At 44.5% G+C, this 18,813-nt stretch overlaps 1 protein-coding gene across 1 annotated transcript in view; it reads right to left on the reverse strand.

Moving 5' to 3' along the window:
- The window catches only part of exoc6b (exocyst complex component 6B), a 344,934-nt gene that overhangs the window by 149,932 nt on the left and 176,189 nt on the right, over positions 1–18,813 (reverse strand). The gene's annotated exons all lie outside the window — the stretch shown is intronic.

The raw sequence follows: 18,813 nt of genomic DNA on the forward strand, positions 1-18,813 counted from the left end.
CATTTCCCGTGTGCTTCGCTGGCATGAAGAGCAGCAGTACACAGAGCGAATTTGGTTCCAGTCTGCAAAATTGTAAACAGATTCCCCGCTAGAAGCCATGACAGTGTCACATTCAGGGATCACTGAAACAACAGATAGTGTTTTAAATTGACTTCTAGACTGGAACCAACTGTAAAAGTGCAAATTACAGGCGTTATCGTTAGTGCTTACCTAATGCATTAAGCTTACCTAATAGCAGACAGAATTGCCCGCTTGTTACACCAAGTTTCTGCTTAGTGTTACATCTTCTGCTTTGAATACGTGGAATACACATGAAATAAATACGTGGTAAATGCAAAAATCACCATGCATTTGTTGTTAAATGCTTGAAACATGCATGAGAACATCCTGCTTCCTGCTCACGGACTGGCGGACGTCTGCCGGGTGCTGTGATGAGGACTTGTCCACCTGCATGTACTGCCCACTGGATGATATAGAGCTGGTTGAGGATTGGCAGAGTTTCCCTTTAGTGGAGCGGAGCGAAGTAAAAGCAAACTATGATATCAGGCGTTATTAAGGACCTGCTGTCCACATAATCTCAGGGCGCACTCACACTGTCCTACCGCACCGCGCCAAAACCGGTTTTTCGGGTCAAGCCTAGTGCGTTTGACCAGTGTGAGTGCACCCGCTCCGCGCATAACTGCGGCCAGCTGGCCGTCCACGGCCCGTCTGAGAGAGGTGGGCTTTTGTAGAGTGCGTTTGGACATGTACGAGCACGAGCGTGCGCACGTGTACGAGCACGAGCACGAGCACGACGCCTACAGCGGTTCTGAGGTCATTTCCTGTGCGCCTGTTGGGACGTAGAAAAAAGAAGGAGGGACCATGCGCGGACATTTCAAACAATGGCGGTGAAAGGTTCACGTTGGTGTGATGCGGAGGTGGAGTGTTTACTGCAGATTTGGTCGATGAAAAGATTCAAAAACAGTCGACAAGACGCACAAAAACTCCAAGGTCTACGGAAAGATCTGGAAACAAAGCCATGCATCGCCATGACGTCATCAATGCGTGTGACGTGTTACGGCGTGATGACGTATAGGCAGCAAGAAGCATTTGCGCGAGGCCCAGGTAGTGTGAGTACAAACGGGCCTGGAGGGGGGGACAAGGACCCTAAAGCACGGGGCGCGGTGCGGAAGGACAGTGTGAGTGCGCCCTCAGCTTTGCAAAGCTTGACAGATGTCGTTAGTCTGGATCCATGACCTTTGATCCCCTCGTGGAGCTCATTGGTCGGTTGCTTTTTTAACCATGAAACTGTTAGGACATGTCATGATGACGAACAGTCAGAAGGTCTCGACCGGGCAGGCAGTAAGCAGCACATACATTTCTGGAAGCCATTTTGCAGAACTTAAAACCTCCAAAGCGCCTTAAAATCCCTCCAAGTCTTCACAATTATTCCTTCCAGTTTCTTTTCTTTCTTTCCGCTGCTATTAACTGAATGATTTATCTTATCTTTAAGTGACCTTGAAAACATTTAAGCGTGAGTCATGCAATGCCTGAGCACCAATCTCCTGGAGGTGTCCTCACACTTGGCCACGGTTGTCGCCTCCCAGCCTCTGCTGTTTGCACAATAGACCTCCAAATCCCCATAGATACAGGTGTCACAGTTACGTTGTAGTTACTGTTGTTGGTCAAATCTGAGAAATTACAGTCGCACACTGGTTCTTTTCTGTCTCGTCTCCTTCACAAGTGGTTCGTGGGAAGCTCCAAAACGAATGTGATGTATGTATTTCGTCTTTTTTCTCCCTGCAACCTCAATGGAAACCTTAATGTTTCCTCTACGTCACGCTGGCTACACCCACGGCAACTGGTTAGAGCGCATCTCCACACGGCTGACTCGCGGCTCCACATTGCTCACGGAGATGCACAACGGTTCAAAGGAAGTTGGGAATGAGCTACTGGATTTAGTCAGGGAACAAGTTGGCGCCTGTTAAAAGCACTTAGTCTGAAGGCACCTTAAGAGTGACGGATCACGCGAGTGCTGTTTGCTCTGTGGAGGGCTGGAGCTTACCTCTGGAGCTACATTTGGTCTACAGTACCTGGAGCTGGTTTGACAAAGATGGTTGAGACCCAACACAGTCAAGACTTCAGATGTACAAGTATGTTCATCAGCTGTCTAGTTCTTAATGAGGATCCTTTACATTAACAATAGCTAAATATACTAGAGTAGTGATGCTTTTAGTGCAAAACCCACAGAGCATTACCACCCAAATCTGCAATTCCCTTCAGTTCTGCAGAGCTGTTTACTCTTTAACAACAACAGTTTGGGGTCCCCTGCTAAAGCTGCTGCCCCCGAGACCCGACCCCGGATAAGAGGCTGAAGATGAGATGAGATGTACGAAGACGCATCTGGACCGATCAGCATCACACTGCACAACACAGATTTTGGAAGGGCATGCACTTCTGTTTTTCTACTGTGACAAATAAGAGTTTATGTACAGTTGAGTGGATTAGGAACTTGCATCTTTGATTATTGTGGAAAAGTTTGAGAGGTCACACACATACACACACACACACACACACACACACACACACACTAGACTCTGGGGAAGGGACCACAGTCTTGCTTGTCTCCGAGCAGGGACGGGTGAGTGAAGTGGAACGTACATTGTTTTCAAACCAGGCGCTCCCCGCAAATATCTCCCCCTCAAAGCTCAACGGGAGGGAGAGGATGTATGTTAGGGTTGTGTGTGTGTGTGTGTGTGTGTGTGTTTGTTGGGGGACTGGTTGGGGGTAGTAGGAGGATCGCTTGGTTTTGGTCACATCGGTGTGTTTGCCAAGAGCACAAACCCAAGCACAGCTGAGCCTGGTTTCCCTTTTTGGCTCATTATGGTTTCTCTTTCTTTTCACTTTCTGTCTCTTGTCTCTTTCTATCTTTTATAAACTTTAACTCTGTCATTCACTTCCTCTATCGTTCCCCATTGTTTAACACTCTCTTTTTATCTCTCTCCTTGTGTAATTTACTACATTTAACATGCAGTCATGCAGGAAAACGCTCTGGCGGTCAAAACGCTGAATAATGAATTATCCCTTATCTGTTTTTGACATGCTCTGTTTTATAATTGTCTAACCCTGTAATGCCCCGCCGTCTTGGCTCCTCAAAAGTATAATGTTAAATAAATAAAAAATGGGCTTTTGTTTCAATGGGACATTTCTTCGTGGTATGAGCCTTCAGAACAACGGGCAGTCCCTCTTGAAGGTTAGTGTCGAAGTCATACTTTGCGATTCATTTGACAGTTTTAATATTTTAGTTTCCTACATTTTGGGTTTTCCGCGTTCACCACCAAATGTACTTTGCCTCTGTGAGAGAACCCAGTGATTGCAGCTTTTCTATAAAACATTAGAGATAGGGTGAGAAGTTCAGCCATCCGTGAGGAACTCGGAGTAGAGCCGCTGCTCCTTTGCGTTGAAAGGAGCCAGTTGAGGTGGTTCAGGATCATCTAGTAAGGATGAACCCTGGGCGCCTCCCTAGGGAGGTGTTCCAGGCACGTCCAGCTGGGAGGAGGCCTCGGGAAGACCCAGGACCAGGTGGAGAGATTAGATCTCCACACTGGCCTGGGAACGCCTCAGGATCCCCCAGTTAGAGCTGGTTAATGTGGCCCGGGAAAGGCAAATTTGGGGTCCCCTGCTAAAGCTGCTGCCCCCACAACCCGACCCCGGATAAGAGACTTAAGTTGAGATGAGATGGGATGAGATGAGAGAATGTCACGGTTGTAACAGTTGTAAAGGCAGGAAGTGTGTCTACGTGAATGGTAGTATCTTGGTTCCTTGTGCAACAGCAGAACATTCTTGTTCACTTTACTCTTCCTTCCACGGGGGCGGCTGTTGCTCAGTGTCAGAGTGGGTCGTCTTCCATTGGAGAGATCGGCGGTTGGATCCCCAGCTCCCCCGGTCGGCATGTCGAAGTGTCCTCGGGCAAGACACTGAACCCTGAATTGCTCCCCGTGCTGCACATAGGTGTGTAAATGTGGTGTGAATGGTTACATTAGATTATACAGGTCCACCACCATCAGTGTGAATGTCTGTGTGAATGTGTGAATGCGACAAACACTGTGAAAGCGCCTTGAGTAGTCAGAAGACTAGAAAGGCGCTATATAAGTACAAGTCCATTTACCAAAAAGCCTGGAAACAGGGGACTCTGTCTAAAGGTAACAACATCTGTCTACCAGCACCTTTAAAATGATGAGAGCCTGGATCCTTTTCTTATGTCCAGTTCAGACCAAAGATTCGCGAGATGAGTTGAAACTTGATGCAACTTGCAAAGTGCAGGTCTGCAACGTTCTGAACCTGCCAGTTCACACCAGTGAGACGAGGCGAGACGGTGGATCCTCTCCCTAGCAACGCATTTACCATTTACCTCAATTTTATTTCCTAATCTTTCTCTTGTCTCCTTCTCATCTCTCCCCTTCTTCTGTTTGTCCCACCAGTGTTATTTTGACCGTATTTTCTATCTTTCTCTTGGACATCTTCATCCCTCCTTTTCTTCCATTACCATGAATCCAGCTGAACAAATGCACCAATCACACAGCGGCCTCTCTCCCTTCCACACCGCTTATTTGCAGAACTCATCAGCTTGAGGACACAAATATCTCATGCACCATTAGTTTTCCATGCATATGTGGGGTTTTTCTAGATCAGAGTGCTGCTGTGACTTTGCTTTACGTATGGCTGATGGATAAACTGTGTGTGAATGTGTGTGTGTGTTCATCATTCGCCAGCTTTCCAGCGTCTTAAGCCCCCTACAGTGTCTCATGGCATCAGATGAACTTGAGCAGAGGTCTGACTGGGACACAGACCAATCACCAGCATACCCACTCTGCTCCCGAGCCAACAATATGACAACAATAATATTTTACCCCATGGCGTTCCTCTCCAACACAGAGGAGATCTGTGATTTGAGATTTTTGAGGCGGGGCAGGGATTCTTTGAGGATTTGGTGACACAGTAGGAAGACAAATCCATGAGATTTGAACTGTTGTTACGTGGCACACTGGGTAGAATTTGCATGCAGTGTTTAATTTTTCTCTTTGTATTTCCTATTAGATCTTTATTGTGTCTTTTTATTTATACATTTAATCACTTACTTACAACACTACACGCTGAGCAGTTGTTGTTCTTGGTCATTTCATTTCCCAACAGCCTCATCTCATCATTAAGCCTCTACATTTCCTGCATTAACCTCCCGTTTTCAGCTAGCGTCCAAGTTAAATTGTTATTGGAGTCTTTTGGCGTCCATGGTGCCAGTGTGGTTGCCTACTGTAGCAATGGTGTTAACCACATGAACACCAGGCATATGAAGTACACGTCTTCCAATGTCTTGTGGCATGATGCTAAGTGCAAAAAAAAAAATTTAATGTAGCTACCGAGACTCGTTTTGAGAACATACACGATCTGCAATGGTAAACACTGTTTCCAGGAAATAGCCACAGCCTCACAGTCTGCTATCAATAGAAGGTTTCACCTTCTCCCACGTCTTTGGCTTTTATATGTTACGAAACTATCTGTGAGTGATTTAAATGGAAAGATTACAGTGTAGAAAGGCTGGTGAATGGCTGAAACCTGTGTTTCAGGGCGTGCTAGGTGTACTAATGCCTGATACTCAGCAATCTTGAACATTTTGGTTGATATATCAAATGGTCTAACCCAGGGGTAGGCAATTCTGGTCCTGGAGAGCCACTGTCCTGCATGTTTTAGGTTTCTCTCTGCTGTAACACACCTGAGTCTAATGATGTGCTCGTTATCAAGCAGCTGATGCTCGTCACAGTGGGATTATTGTTAGACTCAGGTGTGTTAGGGTAGGGAGGAACCTAAAACATGCAGGACAGTGGCTCTCCAGGACTGGAATTGCCTACCCCTGGTCTAACCCGTTCAACATTGCACTGTAAAAGTATAACAATAAGGTTGAATGGATGGGATGGTCAAAGGCATAACCCGCCTCCCATTGGTTGGTTGTTTAGATCAGAGCGATTTTTCTTCCATGAGACACTGAAACAATCACTCACGCCATGAGAAAATGCTGCTTTAGCCCCTGAAGACTTTCAGTCATACTATAGTAGCACTGTGTTAGCTAATAATGCGACAACATTAGCTAACAACTTCCTCCTCATTACTGAGGCTATGATTCAGACTGTCTCTCCATTCAGTTTGTGTTGGCACGGACACTACGAGCTGCACAGACGCAGTGAAGTAAATTGAAATGAACATGTTGCTCAATGACAAGCTTTCAGTACTTGGCAGCAAAAAGATTTTCACTGCTTGAAATCTGCATTGATGAAAATGACCAGCTTTGTACATCAAAGAGCCCAAAATGACCTAAAACTTGAACTTGGCTTCTGTTAATTTACCTGGGCGGCCCGCCTGGTTATTAGCACTGCATGGGAAACGCCGGTTTTGCAAATGAACTTTTCAAATGTCAGCGCATGACAAACTCACATTTGTGAGGCTTGGATTTGTTTTGTTACAAGGTCATGTACAGTTGATGGAGGGACTGTTCTCCCTTTATCCCACCTACACAGTTTGTTGGACAGCCAACACTTTTTTGCCCGTTATTTCCTACACAATGACAAAATGAGCCTAAACTTCTCTCTAGATTCATTACCTCAGAAATTAAAAGAGGAGTAAAAGAAGCATCTATGTAAAAGTAGAGAAACCATCGCTAAACAGAGGAGGAGGGCTGAGACACCACTTATCTCCAGTCTACAATGCTGCCCTTTCATCCCTTCATTCAACAATCTAACCTCAAAGAACAACTGTTCACAAACGTCCTCCTGTGACCCCAACGACTGTCGTTCAGACTCAATAGAGCACTGACCAAGTCCAGACCAACTTCACATCAACGACTGGACCAGGACCAGGACCAGGCTGGGACTGGACCAGCACTAACGAAGTCCAAACCAACTTCCCACCAACGACTGTCACTCTAACGACGGTCGTTGGCACTTGGAGCACAAAGGGTTTCAGTGACATCATCGGCCTTGGGAGAGGTTAAATACCCGGATCTCCACATCAGTTAGTTAGACCAGTCCCAGCCTGGTCCTGGTCCAGTCCCAGCCTGGTCCTGGTCCTGGTCCAGTCCCAGCCTGGTCAGATGCGTACATGAGCTGATGAAGCCTCTTGGATGAGAGGTGAAACGTCTTCCTAGACAAATAACCAAGTCCAGTTGCTTTTGACTGAAATTGCTTTGAGGATAACGACGACCTGGACACATGAGAACATTCACAGGCTGATTACCTCAGTAAACATTTTCCTGATGAGTTAATGGTCTCGATCTCTAGTTTCAAGTCTTCTTTAACACAGCATGATGTTCATTTAGTACATTGTGGTCCCGTTTAGAGTCAAACAGACGATTAAGCAGGGTATGCTTTGGGGCGTTGCTACAATGTGATTGACAAGTCTCTCCAAATGGTACCCCACAAACCAATGTGGTGGCTACTTCAACTTCTTTTATGCAGTCTATGGCAGCAGCACTCAAAAGTTTATTGGCTCTCTTGCCGTTTCATTCCAGTCATTCTCTGGCTACGAATGCCGCTTCTTGTGGGTCAGATTGAGGTCGGGCTGCGTTCCCCCTCACAAACGAACCGCCCCAGAATTGCTTGTGACCAGACCAAGACCACTTCCTCTGAGAGGTCTTGTTATTTCTGTCTACACCTATGTGCAATTGCTGTGTTCTGACGTGCTGAAACAAATCGTACAGTATCAAGGGGAGAAAACAAACCAGAATCCTATCAGACCGGACTAAACAGCGCCTTTAGTGTTGTTGTAACCTAAACTATGATATGTCCCTAATTTTAACCAAGTGGTTCTTGTGTTTTTGAGTCTAGACCAAAGCATCGTGTCTCAATGGTTAGGACAAACTCTCAATGTCCATTATTTTCCTTTCCCGAAGACGTACAAGTCAGGTGGATCAGAACCCAACATTGTTTCTTGCCCAGTGCATGCTGGGATATGCCCCAGCTGTTCACCAGCCTCGACGTAGAAAGTATGGGAAATGAACTCTTCACTTCTCTGCACGTTTGTTTTTTTGTGTCTTTCTTCTGCTAATGAACAACAGTGCTGCTCTTCTCCTTGTTTCCATCTCTACATCTGTCTGTCTCTTCCTCCCCCTTTCCAATTCTCTATCTCTTTTTCCTCCCTCCATCACCCAGTGCCTTGTTCTCTTTTCCATAATAATTAGCTCCCCTCCAGCCTGACTTCAAACTCTGTGGTTGGAAATCTGCATTCCTAGGATGGAGGGAGGCTGAGGAAGACGAGACTTGGACAGCAAAGGAGGGCAGACGGCTGAATGAAGCCATTGTTCCTTCAAAAAAAGCAGATAAGAGCCCAAGAACTGGAGGGCAAGTGTAGTCAAAATAGTCTGTGTGCGTGTGTGTGTGATGGCACCGATAAAGAAACTGAGTTTTCCTGAACAATTTAGATGTTAATGGGCTGATAGGGGAGGTTAGCAGGCAGGGCCAACACAAATCCGATGCACACCTCCTCCTACTGTACTTTTATTTTCCATATATTACTTTTTTGTCCGTCCCTCTCTGCCTTTACCTTTCATACTCTGTGTTTTTTCTTCCCATTGTCTTCATCTGCCCATCCTTTTCTTCTCATTCTTATCTGTGGAAGAGGCAAATGAGACAAAAATAGTACAGTGATCCATTTTTCTAAATCTGATTTAGTGGTTAGCACTGTCGCCTCACAGCGAGAAGGTTCCAGGTTCGCATCCGGGCTGGGGCCCTTCTGTGTGGAGTTTGCATGTTGTCCCCGTGTCTGCGTGGGTTTTCTCCGGGTTCTCCGGTTTCCTCCCACAGTCCAAAGACGTGCAGGTGTTCGGTTCATTGATGACTCTTAAATCACCCGTAGGTGTGAATAGTTGTCTGTCTCTGTTCGTCTCTATGTGTTGTGTGATAGACTGGCGTCCTGTCCAGGGTGGACCCCGCCTCACGCCCGATGTCAGCTGGGATCGGCTCCAACCCCCCCGCGACCCTGACAGGGACAAGCAGTTAAAGATGAGTGAATGAATGTCTTTCATTATTTATCCAAAATAAGAAAGGCTATCTGAAGAAATCCGGGCCTATTCTCTCCGATCTCTTTCCCTGCACAGCGCCGCCCTCATCTCCCTGGTGATATGTGACGTGTAAAATGATACGAAGTCCTGCTTTCCCTTATAAATCACCTCTATTGATTATGGATGCATCTGACTCCCCTCTTGTGGTTCTGGGTTACAGAAATATATTAGGGGTAAAAAGCACTAAGATGAAGAGATCGTGTTTCTTTTTACTCGCATGTCGAGGTCATCATCGAACTACTGCATTCTTGGTCTGATCTGATTCATTGCACATATTTGGCTTGAAACAGAAGCACATTTCATACCAAAAATGTCTACATTGACATCAAAGGCGGCTTTGATTTGTACAGAGATATCGCCAAATACAGGATACACAGTTGTATATGTGTAAGCAGATACTGTAGATGCAAAGACACACAGATCCTGTTCCAGTGATCAGTAGAGTGATGACTGTCTGAACCTGATACTGACTTAATTACCACCTCTGTTAATAATTCATCTGAGCCTTTCTGGGGTTACGCCCTTCAAATAATGTCCACTTTTCATATAAGTAAACACACTGTATATCTGTTTAAGATTTTATGATCTTATTTATATGAATGTTAGAGGAAAATTATACTTCCTTTGAGTGTTTTAAGTCATCTTTCATTTAATCATATATTCATAAGTATTTGGGTGACACGGTGGTGTGGTGGTTAGCACTGTTGCCTTACAGCGAGAGGGTTCCTGGTCCTTCTGTGTGGAGCGTGTTCTCCCCGTGTCTGCGTGGGTTTTCTCCGGGTTCTCCGGTTTCCTCCCACAGTCCAAAGACGTGCAGGTGTTCGGTTCATTGATGACTCTAAATCACCCGTAGGTGTGAATGGTTGTCCGTCTCTGTTCGTCTCTATGTGTCCTGTGATAGACTGGCGTCCTATCAAGGGTGGACCCCGCCTCATGCCCGATGTCAGCTGGGATCGGTTGTCTCACCTAACCTTAGCTCGCTGGCCAGATCGTTGCATTGTCTTAATGTCAGTATATCTTAAACACACAGGGCAACCGTCCAGTTGCCCTGTGTTTTGTAATGTTGCACCAATGAAAAATAACCCAGATTATAAAAAAAAAGGCTGCCAGCGAAGTGCAGACTTTGCTCCGTTTGGTTGCCAATGAAAGGATTCAGAGAGCCGCGCCGCATTGACAATGATGTCACAGGACTTTGACATGGCAATCAGCTGAGAATCCCGCAGACACACCAAGAGGGTACTGAAGTGAGTGAGTCAAGACGAGCAGAGCTTCACCGCGCAGCTGAAACATGGATTTATAGTTGTAACAGGGAGGTGTTGGCTTTGAAGTCAGGTCATCTGAGTTTCACATCAAAGGAGATGTACATCTTGGATTCACTTCACACACGAAATGAATACATTTTTTGATATGGTGTTCAAGCTACTGTGCTGCATATGTGTACTGTGTGTGTGTGTGTGTCTTGTCCATCTATCTATATGAGGACCGGTTGGAATTTCGACTTCATTGAGGACATTCAGGGGGTTGTTCTGGGCTTAGTGGTAGGGTCAGGACTGCGATTAGACATTTAGTAGTGATGGTTAGCTGCGAGGAAATGTCTTCATAGGTCCTCACAAGCATATACAGACGCAACCATGTGTTTGGTTGCATCTGTACTTTGAACTCAGTTTGACTTCTGCACCTGCCGGGCCCTTTAACACATCATTGTGAGTTCACCTAGAGTTTATGACCAGTGGTAATCCCCACAGTTCATCCGTGATTGTCTCTTCCCATCATCACCTACGCGTCTTGTCACTTTTTGTTTTGTTTTCCTTTGTTTCTGTGTGTCATCATACGTGGCTTCCTTTATTATCCCTTCCCTCCCTCGCACTCTTTCTCTAGCGTTGGGTGTATTTTTCCTTTAGTGTCAAACATGTCATGCAACTGTTTCTTCAAGTGCCGTCCAGTTGTCAGTCGCATCTTTTCTCTCACTTTCTTTTCTTACTCTCCCGTAAAACATGTTTACAGAACACCATGTGAACTTTGTGAACACGGTCAAAACGAAAGTAACTTTATGATATGTGTGTTGCTAACTTGATATCAACAGTTTGGGAAGTTCTAGGGGTCATTGGCATGGCTCCCTGTGGTCATCTGCAGAAAAGAAACAAGCTCAAATCTAAGTATTTAGTATAAGTATAGTATAGTAAAAGTATTTTCCCAGGGTCCTGTGCTCTAAAACGAGACCCTAAAGTGGTTTTCATTATGATAAATGTTCAATGTATGTTTCCCTGGGTCGATATGTTAAACCAGCTATAGCCTACACATGCTATACTCCTCAGTACGTCCTTAAATTTATGGACAGTTTTCCTCATTATTAACATTTATATGTCAATAGTTGCTCAGCAGATTTTTCCCATATAAACTGGATTTGAAAGGTCCATCTTCATTCATTCATTTTGATTTTAAACTGCAAAAATAGCCCTTTACTAATCTCTCAAATGTCAGTTTATATTAAGAGACACATGCTCTGGGATCAAAGTCCGCTTAAATGTCTCTATCATGAGTAAATTATTCTTTTAGATAATGTTTAGCCATGTTAGCAGTCGGTTGTCAGTCGCATCTTTTCTTCCTCTCCCGTAAAACATGTTTACAGAACACTATGTGAGCTTTGTGAACACGGTCAAAACGAAAGTAACTTTATGATATGTGTGTTGCTAACTTGATATCAACAGTTTGGGAAGTTCTAGGGGTCATTGGCAGGGCTTCCTGTGGTCATCTACAGAAAAGAAACAAGCTCAAATCTAAGTATTTAGTATAAGTATAGTATAGTATAAGTATTTTCCCTGGGTCCTGTGTTCCCCAGCCGAGTACCCTCTTAACCCTCCTGTTCTCCTAAGGGTCAATTTGACCCCGTTTAATGTTTAACATCTCTAAATAACGACATCGTTTTTTGTTTTTTTGCTTTATATTCATGACTTTTCCTCATTTTATGGGGACAACTCATAAAAAACCTAAAATTATCATGATTATATATAGTTTTTTATTGTTCTTATCGTTCATGTACTTGTGGCATCGGTGTTCCTTTGGGTCAGTTTGATAATCTGGATGATTTAATCATTATTATCATTTTCTATTTTATAATTCAAATATTATATGAGGTCAAATTCACGCTGCTGTCCTTGATAACGGACGTTACTTTCATTCCAGATGTTACAAATAACACAAAATAGCACTTAAAATAACAGACTTACTGTAAAACACACACACAGAAATCCCTCCATGCAATTTAACATCAGTGATATTTTTCATTCTGTTAAATAAAAACATAAAGTACCCGACTTCACTGGAGTCACACATTGATTATGATCATTTTCCAGATTTTATAAAATGCTACGGTCAAATTGACCCCAAGAATAAATGGTGTTGAGGGCAACAGGAGGGTTAAATCCAACGAGATCCTAAAGTTGTTTTCCCTGAAATAAATGTTCAATGTATGATATGTTAAACCAGCTATAGCCTACACACGTTATACTCCTCAGTACGACCTCAGATTTATGGAGAGTTTTCCTCATTATTGACATTTATATGTCACAACAGTTGCCCAACAGATTTTTCCCATTTAAACTGGATTTAAAAGGTCCGTCTCCATTCATTCATCTTCAACCACTTGTCCCTGTCGGGGTCGCTGGGCGGCTGGAGCCAATCCCAGTTGACATCAAGCGTGAGGCGGGGTCCACCCTGGACAGGACGCCAGTCTATCACAGGACACATAGAGACGAACAGAGACAGACAACCATTCACACCTACGGGTGATTTAGAGTCATCAATGAACCGAACACCTGCACGTCTTTGGACTGTGGGAGGAAACCGGAGAACCCGGAGAAAACCCACGCAGACACGGGGACAACATGCAAACTCCACACAGAAGGGCCCCAGCCGGGATTCAAACCAGGAACCCTCTCTCGCTGTGAGGCGACTAATGAAAGACAGTTTACATGAATTTATTTTATCTTTACATTAATGGATCTCTCGCATTCTCAAGCGTCTTGCCACTCTGCAAATATATACTGTTTCTTGAATCATTGGAAATCACCCCAATAACACGCCATCGAAAGAGGGAAAGGGAAAACTGTCACAGTATGAAGAACACACCATCGTATGCTTACGAGGCGACAGTGCTAACCACCATTCCACCGTGTCTTATCGATTCATGACTTACATATACACTATATAGGGTGTTATTCATTTAACGGTCATGGAAGAACTGGCAATATTCAGATTTCATGCATCAGACCGTATCTGAAAGTTTGGAGGGACAACACTGGATGAGTTTCACTCTGCGTATCTCTGGCTGCGTGCAGACTGCCTGATGATGGATGGACAGATGGACCGAGGGTGCAGCTTTCTCAGACGGGACGTTTTGCAACTAAATATTACATGAATCAACTTGAAAGTCCTTGACTTGAAAAATCTTGGAACCGCTTCAATGTTTTATAGGCCTACGAAGGCAGACGTCCAAATACCTTCCATCTCGTATCCTTTGATATCGATTGCGAAAGGAGTGTCAGCTGTTCGGTAAAAGCTATAAGTCCCTGATAAGTTGCTATTGGGTTGTCATTTGTGTTTTCTTTGGAGGTTTGTCATCCGCAGACTGCAGCTGGAGCTACACACAGTCCAACCAGGAGCAGTTCGCACATGTTTGACAGGCTGTTAGAGCAGGAAAACCCCGCGTTACTGCAATAAGGAACATCACTCTACTCATATTGTACATACCAAAGTTTAGGCTTTCCTGGAAATACTGACACTTCTGCAAGGACACACCTGCAAAGGCAGACAATGAAAGGAACAAATAAACTGCATGTGCAAAAAACTGTATCTAGCTAATTAGAGGCTTTGTAATTTATGAATCGCAATTAATCGCATATCAATATTTGACACAAGTAGTAGTATTTTCAATATAAATGGATTTTGATACATGACCTAGTACGGTATATTGAAGAAAAGTGGAAACTTAACATTGCAAAAATATGTAGAATCACATCTTTGGTATGAAATAAACAGTTAAACATAGAGACAACGGTCGATCTCTCGAATGGAGACCACAGAAATATGAGATACAATCACACCCTGCATAAGCTACATCTGGTACGTCCCAGACTTGAACGTTAATCGCTGTCTGAAATGCGGAACTTTGGAAAAAGACCTGAAGCCTCCGGCTCAGAGCGGACTGTCAGTGCAGAGAAAACACCCACTGCCATCATGACAGCTACAAGCTAACAGGCTAACAAACAACAGAAACTAGTAAAAGAGGCTAACTACACTTACCACTCTTATACGTCTGCTAGTCGACAATGTTGGTGCACAAATGGTAAATGGACTTATATATAAGACTTATGGACTTATATAGCACCTTTCTAGTCTTCTGACTACTCTACAGACCGTCTAATGTAACCATGCACACCACATTTACACACCCATGCGCAGCACGAGGAGCAAATGGGGGTTCAGTGTCTTGTCCAAGGACACTTCGACATGTGGACCAGGAGAGGCGGGGATCAAACCACCAATCTCTTGCATGGAGGGCGACCCACTCTTACACTGAGCCACAGTCGCCCCACAAGAGATCCCTCATCTCAGTCTAAGTCTGACTGATGCCGACCAACCACTAAACCGCTCAGACACACAGGGTTTTCGTCCTGCGTGAAGTTTGGGACGGACATTATTTCTCGCTTTTATTTGCACCCCATCATCCCGTCCTGCGATGGACCGTCACACTTCTGCTCCCACGGCGGTCTGATTCTGTTGACTCAGTCTGCATGCTGATTGGTTATTGTCTGTGCTCGGTGTTTTTCATGATCCCTTGCACCTGCATCCGAGGGTTCAGCCGTGTGCTTCTGCATCCGGTCCGGAGGATAATAACAGGGGTTTAATCCTTCAGACGACGTGAGAGTCACAGCTGAGACGACTCCTCTCTCCTCTCCTCTGTCACTTTGGCTTTTCTTCCTGTTGTTTTCTTTCCAGTTTTTCTTTTTCACTTGACAAAAGGGAGAACAGAAATAACACTTACACGTTATATAGGGTCGGTTCGAATTCACCAAGTCCTGTGTACTGCGAGGTAAAATTGTTTTTGTCAGAGAAGTTTGTTGTCTTTGAAGAGAGTGATCCAGGGACGGATAAAGGGTGAACCCTAAGGCTACTCTCTGTGTGGGGGCCCCCTCTTACTCATCATGCTTTACAGGGAACGAGTAATTTAGTGCCATGCATGCATGCTATGAATATTACACGATGCACACACATTGAGACAGCCTTTACTACAAACAGCAGTGCTACAAAAAGAATCTTCACAGTGCGTCTGTGAGCTGGTAAACCTTTCAGTGTTCCTACTGTTCGGCTGTATTAACTGCCATAACATATGAGTCATATTCACATTACTACAGATATTATTATAGTTACTGTTACGCTTTGGTTGCTTGCATCTCTGGAAGAATGTCTGTCTCTCTGTCTTTTGTCTCTCTCTGTCCATCTGTCTGTCTTTGTCTCTCTCTTTCCGTCTTTTCTCTCTCTCTCTCTCTCCCTCCTTCTCTTCCTCTCTCCAGTGCAGACAGATGTCCGTCCTCCACAGAGCTGGGTCTGTCTGTTGTTCCTGTCTGTTAAAGTGAAGGTTTAACAGACAGAAATATTCTCTGATCGGAGTTTGCATGCCATCGTTGCCACCGTAGAGTACGGTGGCAACGATGGCATGCAAACTCCGATCAGAGAATATTTTTTATTATGTCTAAAATCTGAAAATCCACAATATATACCCTGTATATATATTCAGTATATATTGAAACCACACCAGCGTGATCACAGAACTTCACTCTATTCATGAAAACCTTGAAATCACGTCCACACACACAAACTCTGTGTTCCCTTGAAGTGGTTCATCTTGGAGTACTTAGTGTTGCAAGCAGTCTCTCCTGGCGACAAAACTACAAACAAACAGAGCTGAACTCCTTGTTCTTCCCACAAGCTGTGTGTACTTGTGTGTGTGTGTGTGTGTGTGTGTGCGCTCTAGTGTGTGTGTGTGTGTGTGTGTGTGTGTGCTCGAGTGTGTGCATGCACCAGTACTGTATATGTCCAAAGTATTAAGCCATCATTTCTTTCAGTCATATTTGTCATTTCTGAATAATTGTCTACCTAATCAGTCATTTCCAAAACGTCTTGCATGCGTTTGTGTATTTCCCTACTTGTGTGTGTCTGTGCAGTCGGAAAACATGCCTTTTGAAGTGTGTGTGTGTTTTTTTTTTTTTTACATCTGTGCTCATCGTAATAGCTTTCTCTTGTTCTGTGTCTCCGTTTCTGTCTTCCATCATGCAAAAGGAAAACTCCCGGACGGTTTCTCCTTGATGTTCCCAAACCACAGTGATCTGCTGGCTGGGAAATAACAACAGATACAGAGGCATTGAGACATCAGTCAGTCAGTCGGTGTGCTGTGAGTCTAAACCAGACCATCAGTTTCAGTCCCCCCCACATGACGGAGCTCAGCCCCAGTGTTAGACTCATTTAAGCGCGCGCACTCACACTGTGCATCCGTCCCGTGCCCCGTGCTTTAGGGTCCTTGTCCCCCCTCCAGGCCCATTTGTACTCACACTACCTGGGCCTCGGCGAATGCTTCTTGCTGCCTATACGTCATCACGCCGTAACACGTCACACGCATTGATGACGTCATCGCGATGCGTGGCTTTGTTCACAAATCTTTTCATAGACCTCAGAGTTTTTGTGCGTCTTGTCGACTGTTTTTTAATATTTTCAAGGACCGAATCTGCAGTAAACACTCCACCTCCGCATCACACCAACATGTACCTTTCGCATGGTCCATTTATTTATTTTTTATGTTAGAACAGGCGCACATAAAATGACATCAGAGCCGCAATAAGCCTTTTGCTCGTGCTCGTACACATGCGCACGCTCGTGCTCGTACACGTGCAAAGACGCTTTACAAAAGCCCACCTCTCTCAAACGAGCTGTGGACGGCAAGCTGGCCGCAGCTAGACGCGGAGCGATTGCACTCACACTGGTCAAACGAGCTAGGCTTTACCCCTAAAACCTGTTTTGGCACGGTACGGAAGGACAGTGTGAGTGCGCCCTAAGAGAATTCAGTAACAAGTAACAAGAGCCACTAAGAACATTCTTAGAACATCCGTAGGGGGGATCCCCGGTGCGCACTACTTGCACATAAGCCAGGGGGAGAAGGTTGTCCGATGATAAGACCCGAAACACCCTGAGAACCCAGGTTCATCGCTGATGATGTGTGTAAGGTGTATTAAAGTTCTATGATTTACAGAGACCCAGCAATTCCCCCATGAGCAGCAAGTTGCACTATGATTACTTTATCAGATTTAAGGACCAATGTTGAAATAAACTCTGAGAATTCAGATAGAAACTAAGAAAAAGGACCAGGAGCACGGTACACTATAACAAAAAGAATTGGCTGCACTGTTTTCTAGCTTTAATTGTCTTTACATTCAAGCTTTGGGAGCTTTGGATCAAAGAATCCATGAGAATTATCATCCGTTACGTGTCTGCACATGGTGTCAGTACATGTTTTTTGGACCTTTAAAGATTTATGCCCCGGCCAAAGCAGGAAATAGAACACAAAAGTTAAGGCTGTAAATGTCAGACGCATGAGGGATGTGTTACACAGTTGACTTAAACATGGGGTCCAGATTGTGTCTTGTCTTGTGGCTTTTTAAATATAACAGCCTTCCATTACCATAAACACAGTGTTTTAGCTGCTGAACTGTGACCATCCCTTAATGCTACCGTAGCCACCATGTGCAGATACTGCATGAATATTTCAACATGGTGTCGACCTTAGTCATATGAATACACACATGGAACGGCGTGTCTCTGCAGCGTTTACTGCCATTAACAGTTTATTTAAGCTGACAGTATCCACCTGGTCTCACTTGTTCCCCATCCTCGAGTTTTCGGACCGTTCTGATTTACATGTCGGTGCTTTCAGTGCTCCGAGCTCGTTAGCATATACAGGCTGCCTGCCATCTGTTTTCATTGCATGCTGGATGCTCTTCTGCACATACTTCATGTGGTTTTATAAAAACACCCAAAGTTGCTTTCACACTCCAGTATTTATTATGCATGCTTTACAGATTCTGGAAGCGAAGCGGCTTGAATAGCTGGATCTTCACTGCATTGAGACCTTTCTGGTGTTTTTACTTTGAAAGAACAAAGTCTCAGCAGCCATGACACATGCAAATGCTGAGGGTAGGATACATGTTGGTTTTGGTTTGTGCTCTTTGAATGAATCTCCTGTTTGTCAAGCTTTTTACAGATGGAGCCAAGTCAGTTTTATTTCTGTAGAGTTTCTGCACTAGCTGTATTTCTATTCATGTATTTTTCTGTGCATGTTGAAATATCGTTTTAAGCTGTAGGGTAGTGGCAAATTACGATAAATAATAACTTTTACGTTCTCTTGTGGGTTTTTTTTGAGGTGTTTTTGTCAAAAATTAGTTGATGCTAAATTGGATAAGGAAACTTTGCCAAATAGGGCGACAAGGTGGGGTGGTGGTTAGCACTGTCGCCTCACAGTGAGAGGGTTCCTGGTTTGAACCCCGGCTGGGGCCCTTCTGTGTGGAGTTTGCATGTTGTCCCCGTGTCTGCGTGGGTTTTCTCCGGGTTCTCCGGTTTCCTCCCACAGTCCAAAGAAGTGCAGGTGTTCGGTTCATTGATGACTCTAAATCACCCGTAGG

The sequence above is a fragment of the Echiichthys vipera genome (genome assembly GCF_963691815.1).
Source record: "Echiichthys vipera genome assembly, chromosome: 22".
Classification (NCBI taxonomy): Eukaryota; Metazoa; Chordata; class Actinopteri; order Perciformes; family Trachinidae; genus Echiichthys; species Echiichthys vipera.